General features: G+C 44.8%; 1 pseudogene across 1 annotated transcript in view; it reads left to right on the top strand.

Moving 5' to 3' along the window:
- The window catches only part of LOC147722210 (selenoprotein T2-like), a 74,851-nt pseudogene that overhangs the window by 5,563 nt on the left and 42,765 nt on the right, over window positions 1-26,523 (top strand). The window contains exon 2 of the transcript XR_015309864.1: window positions 12,784-12,894. The product of XR_015309864.1 is annotated as a selenoprotein T2-like (transcript). The remainder of the gene's footprint in view (window positions 1-12,783; window positions 12,895-26,523) is intronic.

Genomic DNA, 26,523 nt, shown 5'->3' with positions numbered 1-26,523 from the left:
CTCGTGTATTATTTCTAAAATCGTGCTGCATCAGGCCCCGTTCTGATGGCGAATCAAGCCATCACCTTATCCACCACATCAGATCTCATCACAGATTATGGGCGAGTTGTCTTTAACCTCCTTCTTCTGCTCTCGTCTAAGGCTTTTATCTCCGCATAAAATTTACATTCTTCATCCTCCATTTCAAGACCAGCTCTTGTGTTTTTTCACTCCATGATTTTTACTCTGGTGGTATCTGTAAAATGTATTTGATGATATCAGCAGCATTATGCACTAAGTGATTACCACTACAGGTCTCAAGATGGATATCACTCATCCATTTCCTAAGTTTCCCAATCAGCTGGTAGCACTTGATAAGCCCTTAACAATTGTTTCTCATACACCATCTGGTTTTAAGTCTTTCAAGTCCTTGTTTAAATCAGTAAGGTTGCTAATGTATCCCTGTAAGTCTTTACTCCTGTCCGAGATGTACGTGCAACAATGTTGAATTTTCAATAATCATCAAACTCCGCCCTCCTTCGCTAAAAGTATATCCAAGGCAAATCGATATTTAATCGCCATCGATCTCTCTTCAGTCACAACTGAAAAGCCTCCAGTTGTACTGGTTGTTTGTTAGTCATCACTAGTAAACAGTTTAGTAATTTTCTGAGAATTTAATGTTACTCCCATGGAAGGTATCAAGACTCCAAATATATCTCCCACTATTTCAATTAAACTTCTCTTCATTTTCTCATTCGTTTGCATTAACTGTTCTTTAAGGCTTTTGACATCAAACATTTTTGGAAAAGCTATTTCCATATTACACCCATCATACCATCTTTTTGGTAACGTACAGTCTGCACTCTTTCCACAAATTTAGGACACTCCAAGAAAAATGTGAGCTACATCTCCTAAATATCTTGCCCAATTTTCATACAATGCAAATGTGTGCTCCCATTCACTAAATCCTACAAACACATTGTTAGTGTTTGATTTATTTCTATATACACATAGTTTACCTTTATGTTGCCAATGAAACCAATCCTTCTTTGATTTTGTTTTCTTCTTGTGATAAACTCAAAGGAGTCAAGTTGGTAAGTACACTGTTGTTTGTTTTTCGGGTATGTCTACTCTACCAAATCTATACAATTCTTTTCAATTCTCACCACTTCACATGTTATGTTATTTCTTCTAAGTGCATAAGCCATCTGAAAATATTGTGTTGATCTAATTATGTAACTTATTCTCTATTGTTGAAATCCCAGGATGCAGATTTAAATTTCTAAGCACAGACATTTCCGAAATGATCCAATCTTGATTTGAGTAATAATATAACAATTGATCAGTACCATAGAATAAACTAACACGCACACTGCTACAAATTCCATTTCTCAGCGGTAAACTACAGTAGGTTACACACTCAGCAACTGATGAAGGTATTTGCATGCAAACTTCGCAATCACCTGTATCCATAGTATTGGTCTTCTCATTAAGCAAAATAGCGTAGACATTTGAGCTGAAATCTATTTTCAAAGTACCTTTGTGTAAACAGTTGTCATTCGAGTCGATTGAATTAGAAACCTTTCTTTTTGTGGCTCTGAAAGAAATGGATTAGTTTTTCACAGTAACAAAAGGTGTCAGATTTAGGAAAATCAGCATTGCAATTAATATCAAAATAGTGCTTAATAGAATAACCGTATATACGCATTTGCAAGAAATCCCAGAGTTGGACTGCATGGTGACTTAAGATTCATACCGTTTAACTAAAGAAAAGTCAAAAGGGGGGCATGGCTAAGAGGGCGGCCTGACCAGATGTGTCCTGCGAGGCTCCCCGGCCCTGAACCCCGTATCGCCCCTTTTAACAGCGTGCACTACCCCCCTAACTCACGAAAGTCACGACTGGGGGTGCAGTACTCTACCCGGTGCTCCCCGCTCGACGATCTGAGCTGCACCGCCTGCGGGAGCAGTGGGCGTTTGGCGGATACCCTTGCCAGCGTGTGGCGGCGAAATGGCGGCCGCGGTAGCCCGGCGCCTGGGGTGATTCCAGTGCCCCTGGGGTCTGGTGCAGCAGGAGCGGCAGGTCGCCTACAGTGGCCAAGAGTGGCGGCCCTCGGGACAACGGCTGGGCGGCCCGAGCTTCCAGCGACCGGAGCACAGCCTGGGGGGGCCGCGGTGGCATCCGGTGGCGGCCGGGCGGGCTGCTGCAGCACTCGAGCCCCCGGCTTTGGGCCTGGTCCGCGAGGGGGCCGTGGCCGAGCTCCGGCCTCTGGGCCTGGTGAAATCGCGGGCTCATCTGCAGGAAGTCAAGACCTTCCCAGGGCCTTGTGTGTGGCGGCTGGCCCTGACGCCTGGAGAGCCGGCCAGTGCGGGGACCGCGGAGGAGGCGGAGAGCCGGACCTCGGTCTGGGAGGAGCACCGATCACCGACCGGAGACCCGGGATTGCCAGAGCTTCTGCGCGTCGGCGCTTGGTCAGCTAGGAGACGTCCCCGGGACCAGCAGGTGAGAGGCACACCCCAAGTGCTCGCATGACTGCCCGCACAAGGCCCTGAATTCGAAGCCTGGGTGTCGGACCTGCTACAAGAGCACACCAGTAGTCCCATACGAGAGGGGAGGGCATTAACCATCCCTGCACCGGGGTGGCGGCGGTCCGCCCCGTTGGACTCCCGCCGCGGCTGACCCTTCGATACTAGGCTGCTGCACTCGGGCCCCGGGAGGAGGCCGGGGCACCCTTAAGGACGCGGTGTGCCGGCGGCTGCCCCCCCGGACCCAGCACACACCTTAACTGGCTAGCTAAGGGAGTTCCTGATCTCTGCACGGAGAACACGGCTAACCCGCATGAGGAGCTCCTGCCACCCTGCACCTTCGATTGGGCGGGAACACGAGGACTCTTGCTAATACCTCGGGAGCACGGCGATTCTGGGCCTGCGCTGGCCGACTCTGGGCCCTCCCGAGCGGGTGATAGTGCCTGAAGACACTCCGGTGGCCTCATCGGATCCCCACGCGAGTTCACAGGCCTAACAGATCTTGTTCCCGATTTCGCTGAGGTGCTACCTGCAGCCTCGTGGGAGGCCCCCCTGGTCCCTCATTGACTGTAGAGCTCTGGGATCATGGCCGCCACGGGACGCAAGGGAACCCGCAACATTGTGGACATACTTCACAAAAATGCCCCGAAAGGGGAGAACGCCCCGGTGCCGTCACCCCCTAAGACGCCAGTCAGCACCTCAAGCCAGGACGATGAGTCTGCTCCGATCACGAAGGCCTTCCTTGCCTCCCTCTTCAACGCCCTGAGGGACAACTTCCAAACCCTGAAGCAAGAACTGGCGGGAGAGCAGCGGGAGTTGCGCCGAGACATAGACAGTCTGGGGGAGCACGTGGCAGCGGTGGAGGAAGCGGACCAGACCTGTAGCATGGAGGTGGAACGGCTGCAACAGGAGATCCTCCATCTTCAGGACCAACAGGTGGACCTTCAGGCGCAATCGGAGGATCTTGAGAACCGTTCCCGGAGGAACAACATACGGTCCGGGGAGTTCCGTTGAAATCGGAGGGGAACAGCATCGTCGCCTACCTGCAGGAGATGTTCCGGGAGATTCTTGGGGAGCCTAGCGAGTTCGACATCCGTATTGACCTCGCACAAGGGTTGGACTAGCGCGCCACGCACAGGCCCCTCCTCCGGACATACTTCTCCCCGATTTTCCCATTGAAGGAGTGCGTTTTGAGAGAGGCCCGATTGAAACAACCGCTCACCTTCTGGGGAGACCCTGTGGCCCTCTTCCAAGATCTCTCTGCCATCATCCTGCAGAAGCGGAGGGCCTTCAGGGTAGCCCCGAATTTCCTGAGACAAAGGAGTGCCATACACCTGGGGCCATCCGTTTTGCCTCATTTTCAAATAAAAGGGGACACTACACCAGCTCCGATCGCTCCGAGACACACGTACGTTGCTAGACATTGACCTCCTGGAAGAAGCTGGTTCGAGGGGGACCTCCCCGCGTCGGTCACTGGATGGGCCCACGCGACACTCCAGCGACAGTTGGCAGACTGTGCGACGACGGCGGTCCCCTAGGACTCTTCCGAAGCCTGACCCCCTCACGGCTGCTCAGGAACGTGAGGCGGCTGTGGAGGAGGTAGCTGACAACACAGTAAGGTGTTTCTGTCAAGGGGTTCGCCTTCATGTTACAGCTCTGTCTGGGGCGGATGGGCCGTGTGGCTACTGAGTCAGCCGCTGCCATGTTCTCCTCCACTTTGACACTCTACGGACCTGGACTCTGTTCCGATAGGCCCAAGACTATGGATAGAGTTTTGCGGGGATGTTTGGGGGGGGGGGGGGGCTGTTGGGCGGGTGAGGGGGCTGTGGGGGAACTGGTTAGTGTTAGGGCTGGGGGTTGGAGGGGGTTGAGATGGGAGGGTTGGTTCTGTTGGGGGGCTGGAGAGAGGGGCGGGGGGAAGGGGTTCGAGGAGGGCTGGTTCTGGGGAAAGGGGGGTACTCCCGGTGTGGTTCACCCGAGGCAGGTAGCATAGGTCCGGGTGGTTGGCGAACTTCTGACACAAATTGCACTCCTTACACTTTCCGAATATGGCGGACTCCACGCTAAAGATTCTTACCTTGAATGTTAAGGGGCTTAACCCCATCAAACGTAAGGCCGTCCTGTCCTATCTGGAGAACTCTGGCGCAGAGGTGTGCCTACTTCAAGAAACTCACCTGCTACCCAAAGACTGGCACAGGATGCGTTCTAGGGCCTTCCCGTTCCAATACTACTCTTCGACACCGGAGAAAAAGGTGGGGGTGGCCCTACTGGTGGCACGACATTTCAAAGGGCAGGTAGGGGATAAGGTGGCCGAAATTAAAGGAAGATTCCTGGCTTATACCCTCCAGATAGGTGGGTTGACAGTGGTCGTGGGGTCACTTTATGCTCCAAACTCTAAACAAGAACCATTTCTTAAAGGAGCCCTGGCAGACGCATTAACCCCCATCACGAAATCCATACTGGTGGGTGGGGACACTAACCTGGTGATGGACCCCAACACGGACAGGTCGGGCCACCGATTTGGGTTTGCGGGCGTGATCTCTGCGGAAGGGAGCCAGTGGCTATCGGATAGGGGGTTTGTAGACTTGTGGAGAAAACATCACCCCACCACCCCGGGTTACACTTTTTACTCATACGTACACCACACATACGCTCAAATTGATCACTTCTTCGGAAACACTGACTTGGCCCCCCTGGTAAATGACATAGAGGTCCTTCCGGCAGCACTTTCTGATCACGATGCACTCATGACACACGTGCGAGTCCCACGAACCACGATGCGGAAAGGTAAATGGCGCCTCAAAGAAGCCCTCCTACAGCACACCTGGGTCAAGCAACAGCTTCATGATCGCATTACTGAATACCTGCGTGTGAATGATACTCCTGAGGTTCCACTGATGGCGGTGTGGGGAGCGCTTAAGGCGGTGGTGAGGGGAGACCTAATCGCTGTGGCCTCTTCGGAAGCCAAGGAGCGGAGGGACAAGCGGCAATCCCTATCTAAACAGGCGCTTGAGCTGGAACGGGCTCATAGTCGGACCGGGGCCCCTAGGATCTGGCGCCAACTCAAAGCAGTTAGGGCCCAGTTCGCGAGTTTAGACCTGGACAGAGCAGAATACGCGGCCCTTCGTTTACGCCACACTTACTACGTAGGCGGCGATAGAACAGGGCTCTTACTTGCGAGCAGCCTCAAGGCCAAGACTCTGCGCGCTAAAGTCTCCTCCATTCGATCCCGGAAGGGGCACATAACTCAGGAGGACGACCAGATCGCAGAGGCGTTCCGGGCATTTTATGCTTCCCTGTACACCGCAGAGCCGCCTCTCGAACAGACGGCTGCCGAGGCCTACCTCGAAGGGACGGCAATCACACCTCTAAATGAGGCTACTCTGGACTCTCTGGACGCACCTATCAGGACAGACAAAGTTATCTCAGCGATCGCACGCCTTCAGCCGCTAAAGGCTCCGGGCCCGATGGCTTTTCGGCGGGTTTTTATAAATCTTTTTGTCCCTTACTGGCGCTATTACTGACCAGACTGTTTAATTCCTTCCAAGGCAAGGGCTCTATTCCCCAGGACCTGCTACAGTCAGACATTGTAGTCCTTCCCAAACCGGGCAAAGACTTGTCTCAATGCGCTGCCTACAGGCCCATCTTGCTCCTCAACCTAGACCTCAAATTATTCACTGGTGTGCTGGCGGCGCGGTTGGGTCCGTGCTTGCTGGTTATCATCGAGCCAGACCAGGCGGGTTGCATCCTGAACCGGCAGTGCGCGGACAATACTAAGCGCCTGCTCCATGTCATCGACAAGGCCCACTTCAATGATTCAGATGCGGCCCTCCTGTCTGTCGATACCGAAAAGGCGTTCAACAGGGTGGACTGGGGGTTCCTCGATGCAGTCCTGGTGCGGTTCAGGATGGGGGACCGGTTCCGCACGTGGGTCGCTAGTTGCTACGTGGCCCCTCAGGCTACGATCAGCGTCAACGGGGTGCGCTCACGGCCGATTGACATCCAAAGGGGCACCAGACAGGGGTGCCCACTCTCACCCCTACTGTTTGCGCTGTACATGGAACCACTCGTGCAAAGGGTCAGAGATAACCAGGCCATTGTCGGTATTCCGTTTGACGGAGAACCACAGACCATAAGACTTTACGCGGATGATGTCCTCGCGGCCGTGGAAGACCCTTCGAGGTCGGTGCCGGCCCTCCTCACGGAGATGGGGGCGTTTGGAAAAGTGTCGGGTTTCAAGATGAACGTCGAAATTGTTGATCTTGCCACTGGGGCGGAATGCCCGCGCGAGACCCGTGGCGCTATGGGAGCCTTTCGTCCCGGATGTCGCTGCCGTACCTGGGTATCTCCCCGACACCGAGCACGGCCCAAACGGTCGAACAAAACTACGCGACTCTGCTCGCTGAATTGCAAGGTGATTTGGTAAGGTGGCGCCGGCAGCCACTCTCTTGGCTGGGGCGAGTGGCGACAGTCAAAATGTCTCTCTTGCCGAAAGTCTTGTACTTGTTCCAAACCATCCCGGTGATGCCACCAATAGGCTTGCTCAGGAAACTGCAAGACAGCATTAGACAATTCGTTTGGGCTGGTAAGCGTCCGCGACTTCGCAGGGACCTGAACACGCACGCCACGTCAGAGGGCCGCCTGGGGGGCCCTGATTTACTCCGCTACTTCCAGGCGACACAGCTCCGATACCTCCTGGAGTGGAGCCGACCTGAATTGGAAAAAAGATAGTTATTCCAAGATCGAGCAATGGGCCAGATGTCCTTATGGAAAGTTCCATTCCTGAAACGCACCAATAGGCCCTCGTATCTTCAAAGATCACCCATCACAAGAACAGTGATGCAGGTATGGGACAAGGTGGCAGTTCTATGTGGCCTCACCACCTTTCCATCCCAGATGACGCCCCTGTTTGACAATCCAGCCTTTCCTCTGGGCACGATCCCCGGGTCGTTCCCGCAATGGCGGTCGTCGGAGTGCAGGGCGGCCGGTGACCTCTTCGATCCTGAGGGCTTCCTGCAAATACACACCTTACAAGACTACTACACGCTCCCTCAGATTAGGCGTTTCCAATACTTCCAGATCAGGCACTGGCTAACAGTGAGAGAGGTGCTGCCAAACGTGAGCAGACATCTCACAGCTTATGAAAAATAGCTAAACACAAAAAGAACGGACAAACAGGTGATTACAGACCTATACAAGATGCTCAGCCATCTCCTCCCACCTCTCGTTCCGCGGGCCAAAAACGATGGGAGCGAGAATTGGATCGCTCCTTTACAGACAAAGAGTGGCAGGACATTTACTTCAGGGCCCACCACACTGCCCGTAACGTGGCCAGCAGAGAATCAGCGGTAAAAATAGCATACTACTGGCACCTCACACCTGCACGATTACACCAGAGCAATCCACGCACAGATCCGACATGCTGGAGAGGGTGCGGCCATACAGGGACACTTAATCATATATTGTGGGAATGTGCGGAAGTACAGGAGTATTGGGAACAGGTGTTATGCGACATAGATAAGCACTTTGAAACTGAGATCCCCCGATTTCCAGCATATGCACTGCTCGGTCTCCCCAACGCCATCACATTCCCCCTCAAATCACTCAGGGGGAGACAGATGGGGCTGGCAATGGGCGCTGCCACTCAACGCATTCTATCACTATGGGGCACCAAGAGGAAACCCACACACACGGGGTGGCTCCACAGGCTATGGTACATTATGAGAATGGAAAGGATACAAGCCTCACTCAGACATGGGACACGTTCCTGGACACTTGGCAACCCTTAGTCTCTCTCCTGTCGGATGAATTTAACGAACTTACATGCCCAAAATACCTCAGGGTGCTTCGCCTACCAGATGACTTCAGGAAAGATGCGGAGACGTCAACGTCAACCTCACAATATATGTACGCCTCAGAACACTTGACGGGTGCTTACCGACCACACCGGGGGGAGGGATATGGGAGGCAAGGGGGGGGGGGGCTTGGGGGAAAAGGGTAAAGTTGGTTGTTGATGGGATTGATTAATGACATTGTCGGTCAGATCTGGGCCCTCACCAACCTTCATGGACACATTCTCCTGCACAGAGGTGAGGCTTGCCCTCGAGTGGGAGGGGAGGGCTGCCAGCTGGAAGGGCGGGGGTTCATTCGAGCTATTCCCATGTCGTCTTGTCATTTGTTTGATGTCAAAAACCTTAATAAAAATGATTTAAACAAAAAAGAAAAGTCAAAAGTAGCAGCGGTGGCTAGTGCATTTTCAGAAAAGTTTTGGCACAGGAAAATTCATGGTAAAGTTTTGTGGAGGAATAAATTCAGGAAAAACTGTCAATCCATTTGTTGGTACATCCAGATTAAAATTCAAATCAATAACTGTTTGTTTCAGGGAGGTTCAGATGAACACGTATTAGCACAAAAGTAGGAGAACTGCCATTCCCACTCATTAGCAGCCAAGTAAGTCTATTCAAGAGATGCGTACGTTTGACTTAGTACTTTTGCTGTTTTTGAATGTCCTCGCAACTGTTTTCTCATCATCTGTGTCACTTTGATCTGAGGGCTCAGATCAAAGTGACACAGATGTAATCTTTTGTCTGTCATGACCATGTTTCCTGGCGTACCCTTGGATGGTACCTCTGCCTTCGTTTTGGCAAATACAGCCTGTTTACTAATCTAATTTTCTTTGACTGGAAAAATATAATTTCAATAAAAGTTTGTATTCACATACTATTTTTATAAATTGAGAAAATAGTATTATCTCACAATTCTCCTGTTCGGCAACCTCAACCAATGACTGTGCAACTGTTATGCCATAGTCAATCCCAGCGTGGCTTTACACCAACTAGCCTATCACAGTGCGGCACACTGTGACGTCAAACTCGCTCCTCGCAGCAGCTCACTCTCCTTCACAATTTCTCCTGCGCATTTTCTGTAAGCCAAAAATATGACCATATAATTCAAGCAACACTGTCTACTCCACTAAAGTATATCCAAACTCACAAGTTATCTAAACCTTCTATACTCATTCACCTCAAATAAAACCTCGACCAAAGCTATCTCACCCTTAATTGATATAGTTGGTCCCTGTGAACTAGAGATCAACCATACAAATCGTTTGTCACTGTCACACAGAAAGAACTCTTACCAAGGTGTTGGCTATGTCTCACGATCAACACCACAAACCAGTAGAAGACTTACTCAGTGTCTTCTACATTGAGACAACCCGTAGTTAAATATCTCCAGATCTTAGGCCACAACTGGCCCAATTACAACTTCAACTTTTCACAAAAGCTGTATATTCTTACATGGACTTTAAGCATTTCCCTCTACTCAATAATACATAGGCATTTAAATAACCGCAATATTAAGTAAAGCAAATAACAGTGCGCATCCGTATTGATACTCACACTCCTTTGCTGCTACACAATGACTCTAACCTGAGTGATGCTCCATCAGCACTTCGCCAATCCTTCTCTTTGCCTGACCAAACATTTTAAACTCCAGAGTTAGAGGGAGTAATTGATCAGCATGGCATCCAGGTCTCTTATGGGAAAAGAAAAAGTATGGCATTGCCCTTCCCTTAAGGTGACTTTTGTTATAACATTTTAAAAGTTCATCCCACGGAGGTGGCATCACACCACCATTATAAGATCATAATCAGCTAGTCATGGGAAACGTAACTTTGAGAGTCCTCATAAGCCTAATATCAAATAAAAAACCCAAGTAGTCTGTTGAATGCAATTGCTGAAATTCTATTCCCACATAACATTTCAAGGTGCACATTGAAGAAACATTCAGGAATGATCCGATGTAACCTGTATGGGATAAATATGCAAAATTTCTCTTGCAGTATAGCAACCCATTGTATTAAATCCTAGGAAACATCCTAACTAGAGAAAACGCTTTTTTCGAAAAACGCATTTGTTAGCATCGCACGTTTACATGAAATGAGCTCTGAATTTACTTGAATATAATTAAATCAATGCAAGTAAAGAATGTTTAAAGTTCTACAAGTTATTATTACATATAGATGGCTAACGTTAGAAATGGCCTACTACAGCAAATGTTCACGTTATTTATATAAATGCTCGTTTTTAAAGTTTCATTCTACAAAATTAGTTTTTACAATTTCATAACCTGTCCAATATAATTTTGTAAATATATCAAGCTTGTACTTCATTGCTTACACATTTTTGCAACAACTTTTCTAACTGATGCACATTGACAAAGAGCTCGGGACTACTAGGCCACTTCACTTAACATCAAAACGACATCAATATACTTCAATATGCAACATATGCATAAGAAAATCATTAGTGCAACTTTGCTTATATGTATTATTTATTTGTGTATTTTCTTCTCACGTTTTAAAGCACACTTTTATGGTGCATTTACTACTCCTGTCTCTGTTTCATGTGTCAGTTGCTAACATGTGCAACGGTTACTTTTAATATTTTGTGTCTTCTGTGTATAACCGTCTCCTGTATTATGATTTTTAAAATAGTGCTGCATCAACCCAAATTTAGAACTGTGCTTGTGGCCTTTTACTGTGTGTACTATTGAGTATTGAACATCTGCACTGGACAATAGTTCTCCGTCTCACCCACCCCACCTCCCAGGGACCTCGTTTTCTTCTCTACTGTGCTTTCCAGTAAGTGCTTTGAGGGTGCAGTTGTTGAAAAGTTTGAAATTTCAACTGTAGGTCTGTCCCAGGATTGCAATGGTAAAAGGCACCAACGTCACCTTTGTAAGCTAGTAACTCCTGTCTGCCCCAGGACCACTGGAAAGTTTCTAACAGAAGCTCCCTCTGATTTGAAGAGAATCTAGTGATCTGCTTTTGATAGCTACTGTTTAAACAAGAATCATTTCTAGGTTATTCTGAAAGGCACAAGTGGGATGGAAAGTATATTTTCTTCCAGAAGGGTATACTTTAATCTAGGAGCAGTACCGAAAAATGCTTGCTTTGAATGGTATGCCTATTGTGACACTAGTGTCTAAAGTATAAGGCTTTATTTTCATCTTGTTTATATGGATCTTAATTTAACAGTCAATTTTGTTCAGGTCGGCACCCCTAAAGAGTTAATTAGCCTTATTTGTAATACATATATCCTTGAAGGCTGTTCTTCTCCATGCAGATACAATTTCTTTCTTATTAGGATTAAAGCTATGTACTCACATTTATTTGCTCCCTCTACCGGCTGTATGTATAACTCCTTTTAGCAGGGCAAACGTTTCACTGGTTAAGCCTTTTAGTATTGTAGTACATTTGACCAGATGTAATAACGCTATAAAATTGTATCAAATGATGAACGTTTTATTGAAGTTAATATTTTTCTATAGACCAAGCTGGTCTAGTACGCGTTTTGTAATTTCTGCTGTTGATTGGAGATTTAGGCTACTGTCAATGAAAGAGCGAGATAATTTGCTGCAGAACCTGGCTTGGGGAAGATGCTTAGGTATGTTTTTTCTTACAGCCATTGGTGAACATAAATTGTCTGTCTGTTGTAGAAGAAATGTAGTCTTCTGGTTTTAGCTTGAGTTGGAATAATTTAATCCATATTTCCCAGGTTGGTTAGGACATCAAAAAGTTTTTTAAATGTCAGTTTCGGAGACTCTTTAACCTTTCCCATGCGCTGGACAGCCCCCCGCCGTATGACGTCACGGTGGGCATGTGCGGAGGACGGCCCTTGCCATCCGATCTGCCCACACGTCCGATTCGGCCGCATCCCGGCAGAATGTCCGCTGCTGCGAAGCCGTTCAAGAAAAGCTATGTGCCATTGGCATATTGATGGATGTTTATTTTAGTGTCTCTAGATAGACCAAATGCCCCTATATAAACATAAACAAATCGAGGTGATGGTTGTCATCTTATGAAACGCCAGTTTTCCAGGAGAGGTGTTGTGATTTGGCTGCTTTAGCTTCTAGGAATTGAAATTTGCTTTTCATAATGGATAAAGACGTGCCATCTAGACTGTTGTGAGCTGACTGCTTATGAATAAATGTGTCATGATGTACAATAGCAAACACCTGTTGGTAGATCAAGCAGGAATAGAACGGTCACATCTCCTCATCTAAAACCAGGAGCACATCATGGTTTACCTGGAGAGTGACTGTTTTAGTATTGCATCTTCAATAAGTCAGATTGATTTTGGAAGTCTTCCATGCAGGCATCCTAATCTGAGACCAGGGGGCACATTTTGATTGTGTACCCCTAGTCCAAACCGATCTTGCCAGAGGAATTAAAGCATTAGTGACTTTTTCATAAAATAATTTGTTTTCTTTTAATAGTATTTCCTGAGGCTACAGGAGGGTGTTCGAGGAGTATGCGCAGGCCATCAGGCAGCTTTACCCGGACATCCATATTGAAGGCGACAACTACCCCCCTAAACCAATTTTAAGGTGAGCAACATGCTGTGGTTAAAGTGGATGATGATGCACATGCTTTTGGTGAAAAGGGGCTAAGTTCAGTTAAAGTAAATCACAAATCAGATGAGGCGCTTTCCTAACTATCATTACTTTCTTTAAAATATTTGCAAAACTCCCAAATTTGTTACCTACAACGGAGCAAAATTGACATACAAACATGATGATAAAATATTATTCATTTGGCAGTGACACAAATTCTACCTTTGCCATGCCAATATCATGTAACGTACCATCCTAGCATGTCCATTTCAATTAATCTTATAAAAAACATCTGTATGTGTAAACAGGACCTACATTGCGTCAAACTTTTCCTTGCACTAAACTGAAGTCCATGACCTTTTTATAGCTGTACAAAAATATTTCGTTGGTTCACCTTTATTTACATTGTGCATTCTTTCTCTTAATGCATATTTGACATCATTTAGGTTTCATAACTGTTCCCAAATGTTATGTGGAGTGAAGTGTAAGACTGCTGCAAATTTCTTCAGCGACCACTAACCAACTGTCTATTCAGATTCAAATTTGGCTCGAATCTTTCATGAGTGGAGGCTAATCACTACAAAGGCTATTTCTTACAGTTGTGCGCTGCTCCATGGCAACCAGCTGCCAGGGAATCTTTCAGATTAAGAACCACTCTTTAATCAAGTAGATGGTGTTCTCTTAAGGTTCTCCTCAACAATAGGCAATAAACCAATAGTCCCATTGCTGCAAATTTATAGAATGAAATGCCTACCAGTTTTGACTTTCAATACAGCGGGAGGAGAATCATTTTTACAGGAGAATGCTTGATATGGGCTCTGCTAGTTCTAGCCTTGTTTTGTATGAAGAGCTTAATTTGGGATATATGGAAGATTTGAAAAAACATGCTCCATTGCTCTTGTGGATTACTGTTTTGGGCAGGGAATCCACTGCTTTTACAGGGTTATGATCCAGGACTGCTTGGACTGTGACTTTGGATCAAATTGCCTTGGTTGGATTATGTAAAAACATTGCAGTGTCCCTGGGCTACCCAGTGTTGTATTAAGCCCCCCTTACGATTGTTAAAGATGACGGGCTTAAGGTAAAATAGCTGTATTTGTAGTGCTACGGAAGACAGAGAGAATGCTGCCCTGGACAAGCCATCGTTGAGAGCTTACTTGGTTCTCCGACCTAATGTCAGTCCTAGCCCTATCTCTCCTTATTGAGAAATCCTTGGGAGAGAGCTTTGCTTACAAAGTTTCGCTTGGATGCAGTTTGCTCTACACTTTTGTATTCCTCCTGGTCAATATGATTCCAGCTCAATATTGAGTTGTCCCTCTGATGGTAGTTCACTACAAACCCTATAACCTCTAATTTTATTATTTTTCTTGTAGATATGTGTTCCCTATTTTTAAGTCTAGGGAGTTTTGTTACTATATACCTGCCTTTTATTATCTCCAGTTGCTGTCTGAGCCTACTGTTTCATTTGCAGTGGGGTCATAATTCAAAAGAAATACCACCTTGATTTCTTAAAGATGCCATGACTAGGTATGAATATGATTGTCCGAGCTGTATTACTGGGATAAAGTCATTGATTTAGATGTATCACTTTTTTTAGATTTGCTGCTTTTATGAACTTTTTTTATATTATCCTTTTTCAATCCCCATCTGATCCATCTGTATTTTTAATTATGCTGTTTTCAAGATGTAATCTGTTCTTTAATGATTATTGTATAGCAATGTAACAAAGATATTCATTCAAGAACCAATCAGATAGTCTGTCTTGGTCATTGCTTATCATGACAGGCCAGGACGGAGTGAGCATGTCCATGACTGCACAGCAATGTATATTGTCACTTTAGTGTGTGTTTGTTTTAGTCCTTGGCTAAAGTCTGTTTGCATTGATCATGATACAGGCTGACTGATGGATTTGGAAACTGGCTGGGTTGAGAGTAGGCGAAGACAAGAGCCTTTACAATTGGTTCTGGGGGAATGGCAAGAGCGCAACCAGAGAAAATGTGAGATGACAGCACTGCGGCAGAGTCCTGTGAATACCTCTGCAACCCCCGGGATTCATAAATAGTGCGAACTCAAATCTGTATAACCCACTTTATTAACCAAAGCTCTATTGTGCACACCATACCATACAATAAGGGAAAATTAGATAGCCTAAAACATAGGCAGGGTTGCCAAGCAGTCTCACTGTGGTTACCTGTAAAAAAAACGTGTAGCCTGCTTTTACTAATCCTCTTCCGTCAACCCCCCATGGCCTGTACAACAAGACAGCGGTCAGTCATGCTAAAAGGAATCTCACTTTGGCAAACCTCTGTCCACGAAAACATTCTGGCATCGTCTTGGTGAATAACAGACAAAATGATGCAGAGCCATTGCAGAGAGACTGATTACATAAGCCTGCGGTTCAAGAATACTTGACATTTTTGTCTCCCCGAGTAATGCCAGGGGGACTACGGGAGCCTGCATCTACAGGACCATGGGTCCTAAAGCCTTGTTACAGGGGGAGGGATGGGGGGGTTGAGTGTTTCTGGGGCACGGGGCGGGAGGGGAAGGGGTGGTCACTTCGGTGGAGTGAAAGGGGTAAAAAAATCCACAGTAACTAATAGAGAGAATAAAAAACAATGTATTGCTATGCCATATGGGAACGTATGTTTGTCATTATGTCTTTTATGTCATACATTAGAAGTTTCTTTTTCTGGCTGCCATTATGTTATCTAAGGGGATAAAGTTTGTTCATTAAATGTCTCTGGCCTTAATTGGAACAAAAGGAACAGGGTAGCTGCAGAATTGCGAAGTATTCAGCCAGATCTGGTTTGTCTCCAAGCGACACATATACAGTGGAGTCAACTCAATTTTAGAAACACTTGGGTTTTCGCTTGTGGTGTCCTCTGAGCAATCCTCAATGATCCGGGGTGTGGCGATTTTAGCTAAACCTAATTTTCAAGCTACGGGACGAAGTCTGGCAGACAAGCTCAGTAGGTGGGCTATTGCCGAATGTAGGTTTGGGGATAGTAAATATCCAGTTTGTACCATATACGGTTCCAATTTAGATGAGGCAACTATTCTGGAGGAGTTAAATATAGATTTAGCAACTTGGAGGACCCTGCTGCTAATATGTGGGGATATAAATATTAATTTAACTAATCAGGAGTTGCAGAATGGACCCCGAAGATATAAAGTTCTCCAACCACAGGTATTTAATGCCTTATATAACCTTGTAAACGATCATGTTATCGTTGATGCGTGGGGTTAATTACACCTGTTGGAACCATGGTATACCTTTTACTCTTTTTCCTCATAAAAAGATGGTGCGGCTGGATTATTTTTTTACATCTATTGCTTCTCTGGTAGGGGCCTCGGTCCAAATTTTTCCTAGGATATCTTCGGATCACTCCCCAATTGTGTTAGTAATTGCCGCTGCTGGATGTCATTTGCCTCCTAAAGTGTTCTTATTTGATCGAAAACTCTGTTTAAATGACGATTTTAGAGATGTGTCCTGTTGGATTAATGAATTCTTTGAGAACAATAGATAATCTGCTCATAGTGCAATCGTCTGGGACACATTTAAAGCATGTTTCAGAGGGGGAGGTATTAGTTTTTGGTTTTCATCAGCAAAGAAAGATACAATTTGAGATGCAGGCACTATATTCCGCTCTGAGAGAAGCTGAGGGCGAATTAACTCTGGGTATAACACTGCAGGGCAATAATATTTCTGAGCTAGAGGAGGCTTTCGCTAGATCCCGGGCTAAAATTCAGAGTGTGTGGAATATGGAGAATGCCAGAAAATATCTGGCTTATAAAAAACAAAATCACGAGTTTGGGGAAGCAGTTGGCAGGTGTTTGGCAATACGGTTGCGCAGAAAGAATCTGCTTGCTGTATTAAGGCGTTGAAGGATAAAGCAGGGATAGTCTGCCAGGACCCCACAGGGATCTTATCAATTTTTTATCAGTTTTATACTGAATTGTACACGCAACAGGTAGAGAAGGGTATTGCTATTAATAGGTGTTTGTAGGGCGTTATATCCTATTTAGATCCTGCTGAGGCGGCAGAACTGGAGTGTCCAATTAGGATGGAAGAGTTAGAACTTTCAGTTAACAGTATAGACATGCCCCTAAATCCTGGGCAGAAGCTACCATAGTGCTTTTTAGCAAAAAGGGCAAAGACCCGGAATTGGTAGGGTCATACCGTCCAATTTCATTATTAAACTGTGACGGTAAAATATATTCGAAGATCTTGGCCTCTCGTCTTTCTAAGATTATTAGCTCGTTAGTCTCTCAAAATCAGCATGGGTTTATACCATCGCGAGGGACAGTCACTCATGTGAATAAGGTGGTGACGCTCTTTGATGTTACCTAGATGGAGAAACAGGACTTAGGGCTAATTTTACTGGATGCGGAGAAGGCATTCAACGGTGTGGATCGAGAGTACCTGTGGGAATTGATGCGCCGATTGGGTTTTGGGAAAAGGTTTATGTCTTCCCTGCAGGTACTGTACACTCCATTGGTCGCTAAGATTGCGTCAATGGGTCTATTATCGGATGCTGTTGCTATTACAAGGGGTAGTAGGCAAGGGTGCCCTTGCTCACCATTGCTTTTTGCCTTGTATATCAATCTGTTTATTGAGCAGTTAGGTAATAGTTCCTTGATCAAGCCCTTTGTTGCAAAAAATATTTCATATTCAATGTTCGCCTACGCTGATGACATTGCGTTGACTTCGGTCGATTCATATTCCGCACTTCAAGAGATTGAGCGGTCAGCAACACTTTTTACGGTCAGATATCTGGTTATAAATTGAATGTTACTAAAACTCAAATGTTATGCACTGATAATCTTGTATTGGATGATATAGTTCTGAAAAAAGTGACATACTTGGGTATTACCCCTTCCGTGCTCATGACGAGCTCAGCTCGTCATGAGGAACAGTTGAGCTGTGCTTATGACGAGCTGACCTTGTCATGAACAATGGGAAAATATAATATTCAGCACAGGAGGAAAATATCACTAGCACCCAAGGTGTTAAAATAACGTAATCGATGCTTGAAGCGGTTGATGCTAACTGGACTGTGCTGTTACGTAATATCAAGGAATCACTAGACAGGCGGGCTCAATTACATCTTACGCTAATAGGCAGAAGCAATATCATTAAAATTAATGTTTTGCCGAATGTTTTCTATTTATTTAGGTCACTACCTTTGGAAGTGTCATGGGCCCAACTTCAACACCTGCAATCTGTGCGCTAAATTTCTTTGGGCCCCTAGCAAACCCAGACGAGCTACCAGATTTATGACGTTACCAATTGAACATGGGGGTCTAGCCATCCCTGATTTTGTTTTGTATTTTTATGCATGTTTGTGTTAAAGATGCAGGTTTTATTGACGAGGGAGGATGTAGTTAATAGTGCAGAGGCCCCTTCGATCTTTCACATTCTGCTAGAGCTCGAGGCACGACAATGTTTCTTCAAAGAAATTGATGGCAGCTATTTCAAGCGGACTAGGTCTAAAGTATTCGAATCCGCTTTTAAAGTATGGAAGAGAACATGCAAATTATGTTTATTGGAGAGACTATCTCAATATACCCCCACAAATGCGGTGAAAATTCTTTCACCTATTTTCTGGGATAGTGTAGCACTTGGCTGGAGGAGTGAAGGCATTCTTCAATTAGGATACTTTTTTGTTACTGGTGGACCCCTTATGTCTTACAAAGATTTAGCAAGACAGTATAATTTGTCAATGTCAATTTTTTTTAAATTTCTTCAAATTCAAAATTTCATAAGTCGGAAAAATGTTTTAGTTGCACCCAATATAGTTGTTGAGGCTGTTAGGCGACAGGAGAAGATTGGGGTTATTACTATCTTATAGAATAGACGACTTAGAAAAACATAATTCCAAATGATCTATGATATTGGGGGTAGACAACATATGTATAGATCTAGGAAAAAGCTCTACTTTCCGCCAATTTGAAAGTGCAAGTTTTCCAAAACTTTTTTTTTTATTTGTATTATACGCCAGCACGTATGTTCAAGTGGGAGGTGGGTATGATGGCAAATGTTTTCGGTGTGGGGTTGATACTGCGGACAGTCTTCATATCTTTTTCAGTTGTTGTAAATTATCAAGATATATTTTGGGAACTGAGAATTTTGTGTCCACGATCATTGGAACTCTGATGTGCATCACCCCTGCCATTATGCTTTTGGGGATTGGCCCTGAACTTGATAAGGGTACCCCTCTGTATAAACACAGATACTAGATTTTTTTTTTGCCATGACGGTCGCTCGGCTGTGTACTGCAGCTGAGCGGCTACAATCTGAACCTCCTCTTTTTGAACGTTGGTGGGCAAAAATGTAGCATTTATTTCATTTAGAATTGATTTATATTCTGTAAATTGGTTAAGAAAAGTAAGATTGGTCTAGGTATTTGGGGTGCTTTTAGTGACCATTTGAATTTATGAAAACTGTAATGTGCTTTCCATCTGTGTTACTGTGGTAAAAAAATAAATGAAAATAAACAACATAGTTCACAAGGGATGTTCAACCCTACAGCCGGTCTTGTCGAATTCAGACTTGAAATGAGAATCTGTCATCTGATGGAATGATCTGTTTGGTCTCCTATTTAGAAGTGGGACAACTTTGGTCCCCTTCATTCTCAATAAAAGTTTTGACAATGCTTTGCGAGTCCCAAAAAGGACCCCAGTTTTGTTCGGTCCATGGTACCTTGCAGTCCTACAGTATATTTGTACTTTGGCCTCCTCATATTTCTTTTCTCCACTTACCTGGTGTCCAAAGTTGACCACTGAGATCTACCTGATCTTGCACCTGCTTGTCTTGACCACTATCTTCCCACAGTACAGCGCTTGCCAAGCACTCAGGTGGGTAAGGATAGGTCTTTCCGTCTAGTGCTGAAGACCTGATGTTTTATGCATTGGTGAGATTTGAATCCACCAGCCCATTGAGGACAATTCACTCGCGTCTAAAAGGTGACCAAGCTGTCTTCAGTCCAAACAGCATAAATATTAAAGTACCATCAGGTTCAGTTGGCTGCTTTTGCTTGGTATCAGGAATAAGCATCATCTTCTGGTAGCATTGGTCAGATCAAATGTACTCAAAAACTTTGCACTACCTTTTTTTCCTATTGCTTTTTCAGCAGGGGTTTTGGTGGAGATCAGTTTTTTTCATATTCTGTGCAACATCTCATGTTTGAGATGCCTTGCTGAGCCACCAGCACAACTTCTTGCCCATGAACTTCAGAAGCTTTTAATGACCTTGATATCCATCATTCTGACTACCTCTGGCTTGAAGACGCTCTGGTCCTTATGAGACATCCTGTAGGTGTTACTCTTGATCGTGTCTGTTCTGTTTGCCCTCCAGCTTGAGACGTGTTGCTTAGAACAGTGCTGACAATTGTCCCTGCATAGCCCAGGAACTCATTTGCTTTGTGGGTGTCAGCTATGGAGAGAAACTAACTTCCTCCACTGAGCCATCCTTTAAATTGCCATGTAGTAAGTCAGAGAGGGTTTACTGTAGTCCTCCTCTTTTCCACCGGTTACTAGGCATGCGGTCATGTCCTTGTGATGATGGTATGTATCAAGCTTTTTCACATCATGCACTCTGTAGGGCTTAAGACTGCACCCACATAAACTAAAATATTGACTACTCTGATTTCCTTCAGAACTGTAAACGGTTTAGCCAGATTGTCCTCTAGATCCTTTGTACGTACTGACCAAGCTTAATTTTAGCTGCTGCTAAGCATCTCAAGAGATAGGCTGGTGGGGGAGCTTTTTCTCTTTTTTTAACCATACCCTCTGTGTAGCAGCAGTGCAGCAAACTGTTCCAGCATTTCCCACCTAAAGCAAATAAACACACTTGAGTTCAATTTCTAAGCAGTTAGAATTTGGAAAAAGATGTTTAATACAAAACTTTCTGTCAGGAAGGGGTAGGAGCACACTGCTGACCTCCCAGCACAGTTCGCCCCTTAGCAATATGGTAAATGCAGTTTTTAGTGCATGCTTACTTGGTATTTTGCTGGAGTGTTCCACCAAAGTTGGTGCAGGTTAGTGCTGTACATTTCTAAACACATGCGTTTCTGGATTTTATCCTTAATCAGTAGTGAGAAACAAAAAATCGATTTTCATCTGGGGTGGCTGAGCAGGCTGCCACTATTCTTAGAGGTCTCAGTACCTCTCACAGGTGCACAGGTGCATCTCCACAAGCTCCCACCCCTTTCTGTTTGAAAAGGCTCCCTTGAGCCTTTGAGCTGACGAGCTTGTGGAGATGCACCAGTGCGCCAGTGAGGTACTGAGACCTGAAAAGTTTGTGGAAGCCTGCTCCGCAACCCCAAATAAAATTAGTTTTTATCTGTACTGATGACGGATGATATCCAGAAACACATGTCTACAGACCAACTTTGGTGGAATACTCCAGTGATATTTGAAGTAAGCATGTTTCGTTCAGGTTTCGGTCTAAACACGCGCTTCTGTCTGATGTGGGTTTTTTGACACAGAATTTACTGTGTACATGTACTGCGGAATGTGTTGTGTGAGGTTACTGATTTAGCACACTCTTCTATTCCCTGACGCAGGGAGACTAAGTTCAAAATCGTGCATGCACTGTGATGTTCATCTGGTTTTTAACAAATCGGGGTTATAGGCAGATACTCACCGCCTATCGGTCTTTGTTTTTATGCAACTGATATCCTGGCATATGGAGTTTACTATATTAAAGAGGAGGATCAGTAAAGGGAAGTATGTGTGTGTGTATATGTATATTATTTATATATGTATATTTATATATATAAATCGAGATATAGACATATATATCTCATAGGTGGTAATTTGAGGTGTTTATACTCTGTAATGGACACATTGGAGTGATTTCTTGATACAGATTGATTTTATTTTATATATTTTTTATAAACCGATCTTGAGAATGATCATTTATACACAATACAGTACTAGATTATGATAATATGAGAGCAGGTGTGATGACTTCCTAGCACTAGGACTGATCTATTGGTTATAGGGTAGCACTATGGTGAAACAATAAAATGGGGCATGCTCACTTTGTTATAATATTTTAACTTGTGTTACGCTTGCTCGCAAGAGATTCCAACGCACTAATCACGGTTGGAATGTGGACAATTACTGAGTGTGTTTTGGGATCGAATCATGTTTTAATTACTTTTGTGAGTACATAGGTCCTGATAAATGGATAAATACAGACATGGGCACATTATCTAACCAACAAAAATATACCAGCGGTTTTGTTCGCAAACGAGTCACACAATAATCAATGTGGTACGGACACAGAGATCATTATAGTAAGCGCTTGGGTTCTATAGGTGTTGGGGTCACAGCTCCATGTATATAATGATGAGCTGATGGTTTATATTTATTTTGTGGCCCTGATGAATGTAGAGGTTTATGTACCTAATGACAAAACATGTGTAGTCTACTGAAATTACCAGAGTGACTACAAAGTGTATTGGGAACATCAAATGAAATGTCAAGAAGAAAGAAAATAAAAAAACGAAGAAGAAATGTTTTTGTACTTGTATATTCCAGTTTTGAACATTTTGCTGCTCCGGGGTTACATTAACCAAAAAAAATGTTAAATACTTTATCATAAAATAGTCTGTCATCTTCCATGTCATTACATTAATCATTTTGTTCCTCTTATTGCTTCACACATTGAGCTGTTTCAATCTTTAGGTATTTAAAAGTGATTTTACCAGACAGGGGCTTGGGGGTAGCAATAAAGATAGGCATATCACTGACTGTCTGGGGAATAGCAAGCAGCCTGATCTGAGCTTGCATTTGAAAAATCAGTGTCCAAGCACCAGTGTCCTAGCACCTACAGTCTGAAATAAATTGTTTATCACCTTCGGGTGCCCCGCTAAGGGGGCGGGGCGGCCACGCAGCGCGCCCATGCTGGTGACGGAACCGCTCCGTCACCACCCTCAGTTGAGCTGTGCTCATGACGGAGCGGTTCTGTCATGGCCCCGCCCGCTCAATGGAACGCCCAGCGCAGGCGAGCGGGCCATGACGGAACCGCTCCGTCATCAGCACAGCGCTACCGCGGCTGATGACGGAGCGGTTCCGTCATCAGCATCGAAGGAGTTAATAGTTTATCCTAAAATAGTCTTATCTCCCATGTCATTGCATTAATCATTTTCTACCTCCTTATTGGGGTAGGTTTTGTAGTAGCTTTTATTTCTAAACATCGAGAGGAATCCCCCGGTCGTAGGTTAATAACACCGGTCCACTCAACAACAATGGCCTGCCCCTTTGTTTTCTATGGTTAAACAACCAAGTACTCTTTGATTAAATCAGGCAGAGGATCTAAGGAAGCCTTCTGTCTGAATATGCTGCATTCAGTCACGAGCTCAATCAAACATCGCACCTATATATGTGTGTCTCAGACGTCCACCACCGAACTGATACCTCCCTGTGTCCTCCGAATGTGAGAAAAGGGGGAGGGGAGGTTGACGGTGCCTCACGGAAGCAACACCAAGGGGAGGATCTGACAGGCTGGTACTCGCCTGATTCCTCACTTCTCATCATCAGCTACCGTCAACCCGAAATGAAAAGGGGAATAAAAAATATAGTGCAATCAAACCAAACAACCATCAAGTGTTACACGTGTTACATAACCCATTTTGGTGTTCTAATACCCCTAACACCAATGAGATACAGACATACCACTATTAAAAAGAGCTGAGCAGAACTGGCAACTACAACTTTATTCTGTGCTGTTGGCTCACTCTATTAAAAGTAACCGACATGTTTCATCACCGTTGTTTACCTTACCGGTGATTTCTTCAGGGTTTTGGGTCAGCATATAAATTGCACGTTATAAATTCTCCACTTATTGTACCTGTAGTCGGACAACGGACAAAAACACTCATATATTTATACCTTGTATGAGTTGTGTCTCCACAAGAAGCACCGGTTCAGGTGCAGGTTTTAAAAGCGGCAAGTGTACTTCTGGTTATTTGCAAATTTAGATTATACATTACCAGGTGGCCTCCACAGTTATGCCTACCCGGCCCCCGTGGAAGAATGTGTAGGTTGGGCGCCCCAATGTCTGTAGTAGGTCCCAACAACCGCCTATTGGTCGGTATCTGCAATGGGGCAGAAGACAAGTGTACAGATTATTGTGAACTTGCCCCTCATACTGCAATTATGCTTCGCCTCCCTCGGTCATTAAACTCGCCTAGTATCTGGGTTATCTAGCATTTTTACCGATCTTACTCTCAGCTTGCCTTGCCGAAATGCATAACCTCTATTTGGTTCTCATTCAGTTAGAGTGCTGCACGTCCCGCTCCTTACCGATATTGCGCACTGGTGTGGCTTCTGCTCACCCCTCGTGTACCGTTAGCTCGGCGGCGTCCTGTTTAACATTCTCGATCTGCCGGTCACGTGACCGGAGTGTGTACGTGATAGTCACCGGTCAACAACCACCTTTTGTAAAATGGAAAAAATAGAATTTGAGCTCTGAATTAGGTTTGCATGTATGGCCTTATTCCTGAAGGGGTTAGATTTGATCTTTTTACTGGCCCGTCGGTTGATGTTTCAGCATACCTGAGCGAAGTTTCAGAGCGGTCATGTTACTTTTCTAAAACCCTTAGAATCCAGAGTAATTCATGCACTGTATCAGAGGGAAGCATGGGTGAAGAAAGTAGTAGAACTTGGTGGGTGTTTCTGCAAGCCTTACAGCCCTCCACAACTCGCTTAAATGGTTACTCCGTAGAGACTACGGTGAAGGTTGCCTTCTCAGGATTCCTCTGCGTGAACAAGCTGCATAGGCCGCCTCTGCTTACTGCAGAGGACCTGGTGCCTAATGCACTTCCCACTCCGCGCAGAGGTGTGCCCAAGAGTGTCCGTGTAAAGTAGAGCTCACAATCAAAATATCAAGCTGCACCGAAGGAACTGGGTGAATGCATATGGTCCCAAAATAGTGCAAGATAGACAAAAGGGAGTGCTGTGATACTGGAACTGCTCAGTATAATGAAAAGGAGTTGAAAATCAACAGCGGGTTTAATAAAACAGGCGATTAAACAATATATTACAAAGAATTGCAAGTTGTTTGTTGGTGTTCATTAAACCAAAGCACTGAATGATAAAACCCTCTTAGCATTGAAGTGCCCATATGTTACTTAGTTGTCCTCTTACATGCAAACGTCTGCTGGATAACCATGTTGTTTTCAATTGATTGTGTTTTGGAAAGGTCACAGTTTGTCTTGTTATAGCATTCTACAAGCTGAGAGAAGAACAGATGTGGACGGAATCTGAGATCATGTGCACATATGCTAAGATGTTTTCAGGAGGGGTGGGCGGAATTTGTGTAATCGCGTTACGCAAATCTTGACGAAACGGTAAAAAAATCTCCGAACACGCAGAAATCCCGCGAACATGCGGAATTGCCTGTTTGCAAAGTTTTTTTCCTGTTCGCAATTGCTGTTTGCGTGCTCGGGTGGAAATATCTTGCGAACACGCATTTTGAGAACACGAACAAGCAAAAATGTTGCGAAGTCACGGAACGCAGATTTTTTGGCCAATTTCACGTTCTCCGCGGAACGCGTAATTACCCAACGGAACGGAATTTACCACCCAGGCCTAGTTTTCAGTACACTGATTTCACAAAGCTCCGAGGAAAAGCTGCAGATGTCTTTCGTTCCATGGTTTAGAATTCTTTTGTACTCAAATGAATTAATATCTTACTTACACCAGAGGGATGCTGTTTTTACTGGTAGAGGTCTGGGTTTTGCCTACATCAGTCACTGTTGGCATGTCCATATCATTTTAGTAATGATTTGGTATGTTATGACTGCGTTGAAACAAAATTGCACTGCTTTATAACTGTATAAGTAAGTCTATGCTTGAATTCACAATGTTCTTAGTTTGCAAAAATGTGTAGTCAAACTTGCATCAGACATAAAATATCTTTTTCCTATTTCCATTCCAAGGAAAGGTGGACAGGTAGCTAGGCGACAATCTGTAAGAGCTGGGCTTTGTTTTAGGCACTTTATATTGCTTAGCTCTGAGACACATGGAAAACTTTGAGACTAGATACTAGTGGGTTGGTTAATTCTGACTCTGCGCACCTCCTGCGAAATAACGAGTTTGGCTGTATTGGTTTCTCCGATAATTATCGGATGTTAACTACCTCAACTGTTGTTAAATTTCGGCAGGTCAAACCTGATGAATTTTTACGTGAGCAAGTCGTACCTATTTAACGCACCAAAGTCTGCATCGAACGGTAAACACCAAAATGCCCATGTTAATCCCCTCAAACTCGTAGTAGCTGTTTATTTTTCTCACCCGATAAATAGCATATTCCCTGTTATCCTTATTTTTCAGGTGCGATAAATAAAACTTAAACTCATATTCACGCAATGTAGATATACTGAATATACAGGTCGTTTATGCAAAAACAACTTGCATTTTATTGATACGGGGTTGAATCAAGCTTCCCAGACCTGCCTTTTCAGTGCTTGGATCTTCTTTTCACTGCAGAACTGTAAGGACTCTGTTTTATCAGCCATTCCTCTGTTTTATTTCTTTCCCAGTCTGATTGATGTAATGAAATTGCTGGTGGTGACATTATCCGCAATATCAATATTTTAGTTATGTTAT

Source organism: Lissotriton vulgaris, chromosome 4_1 (genome assembly GCF_964263255.1).
Source record: "Lissotriton vulgaris chromosome 4_1, aLisVul1.2, whole genome shotgun sequence".
Taxonomy (NCBI): Eukaryota; Metazoa; Chordata; class Amphibia; order Caudata; family Salamandridae; genus Lissotriton; species Lissotriton vulgaris.
Note: the sequence above shows the minus strand (reverse complement) of the source record. Positions and strands in the feature narration are given on the sequence as shown.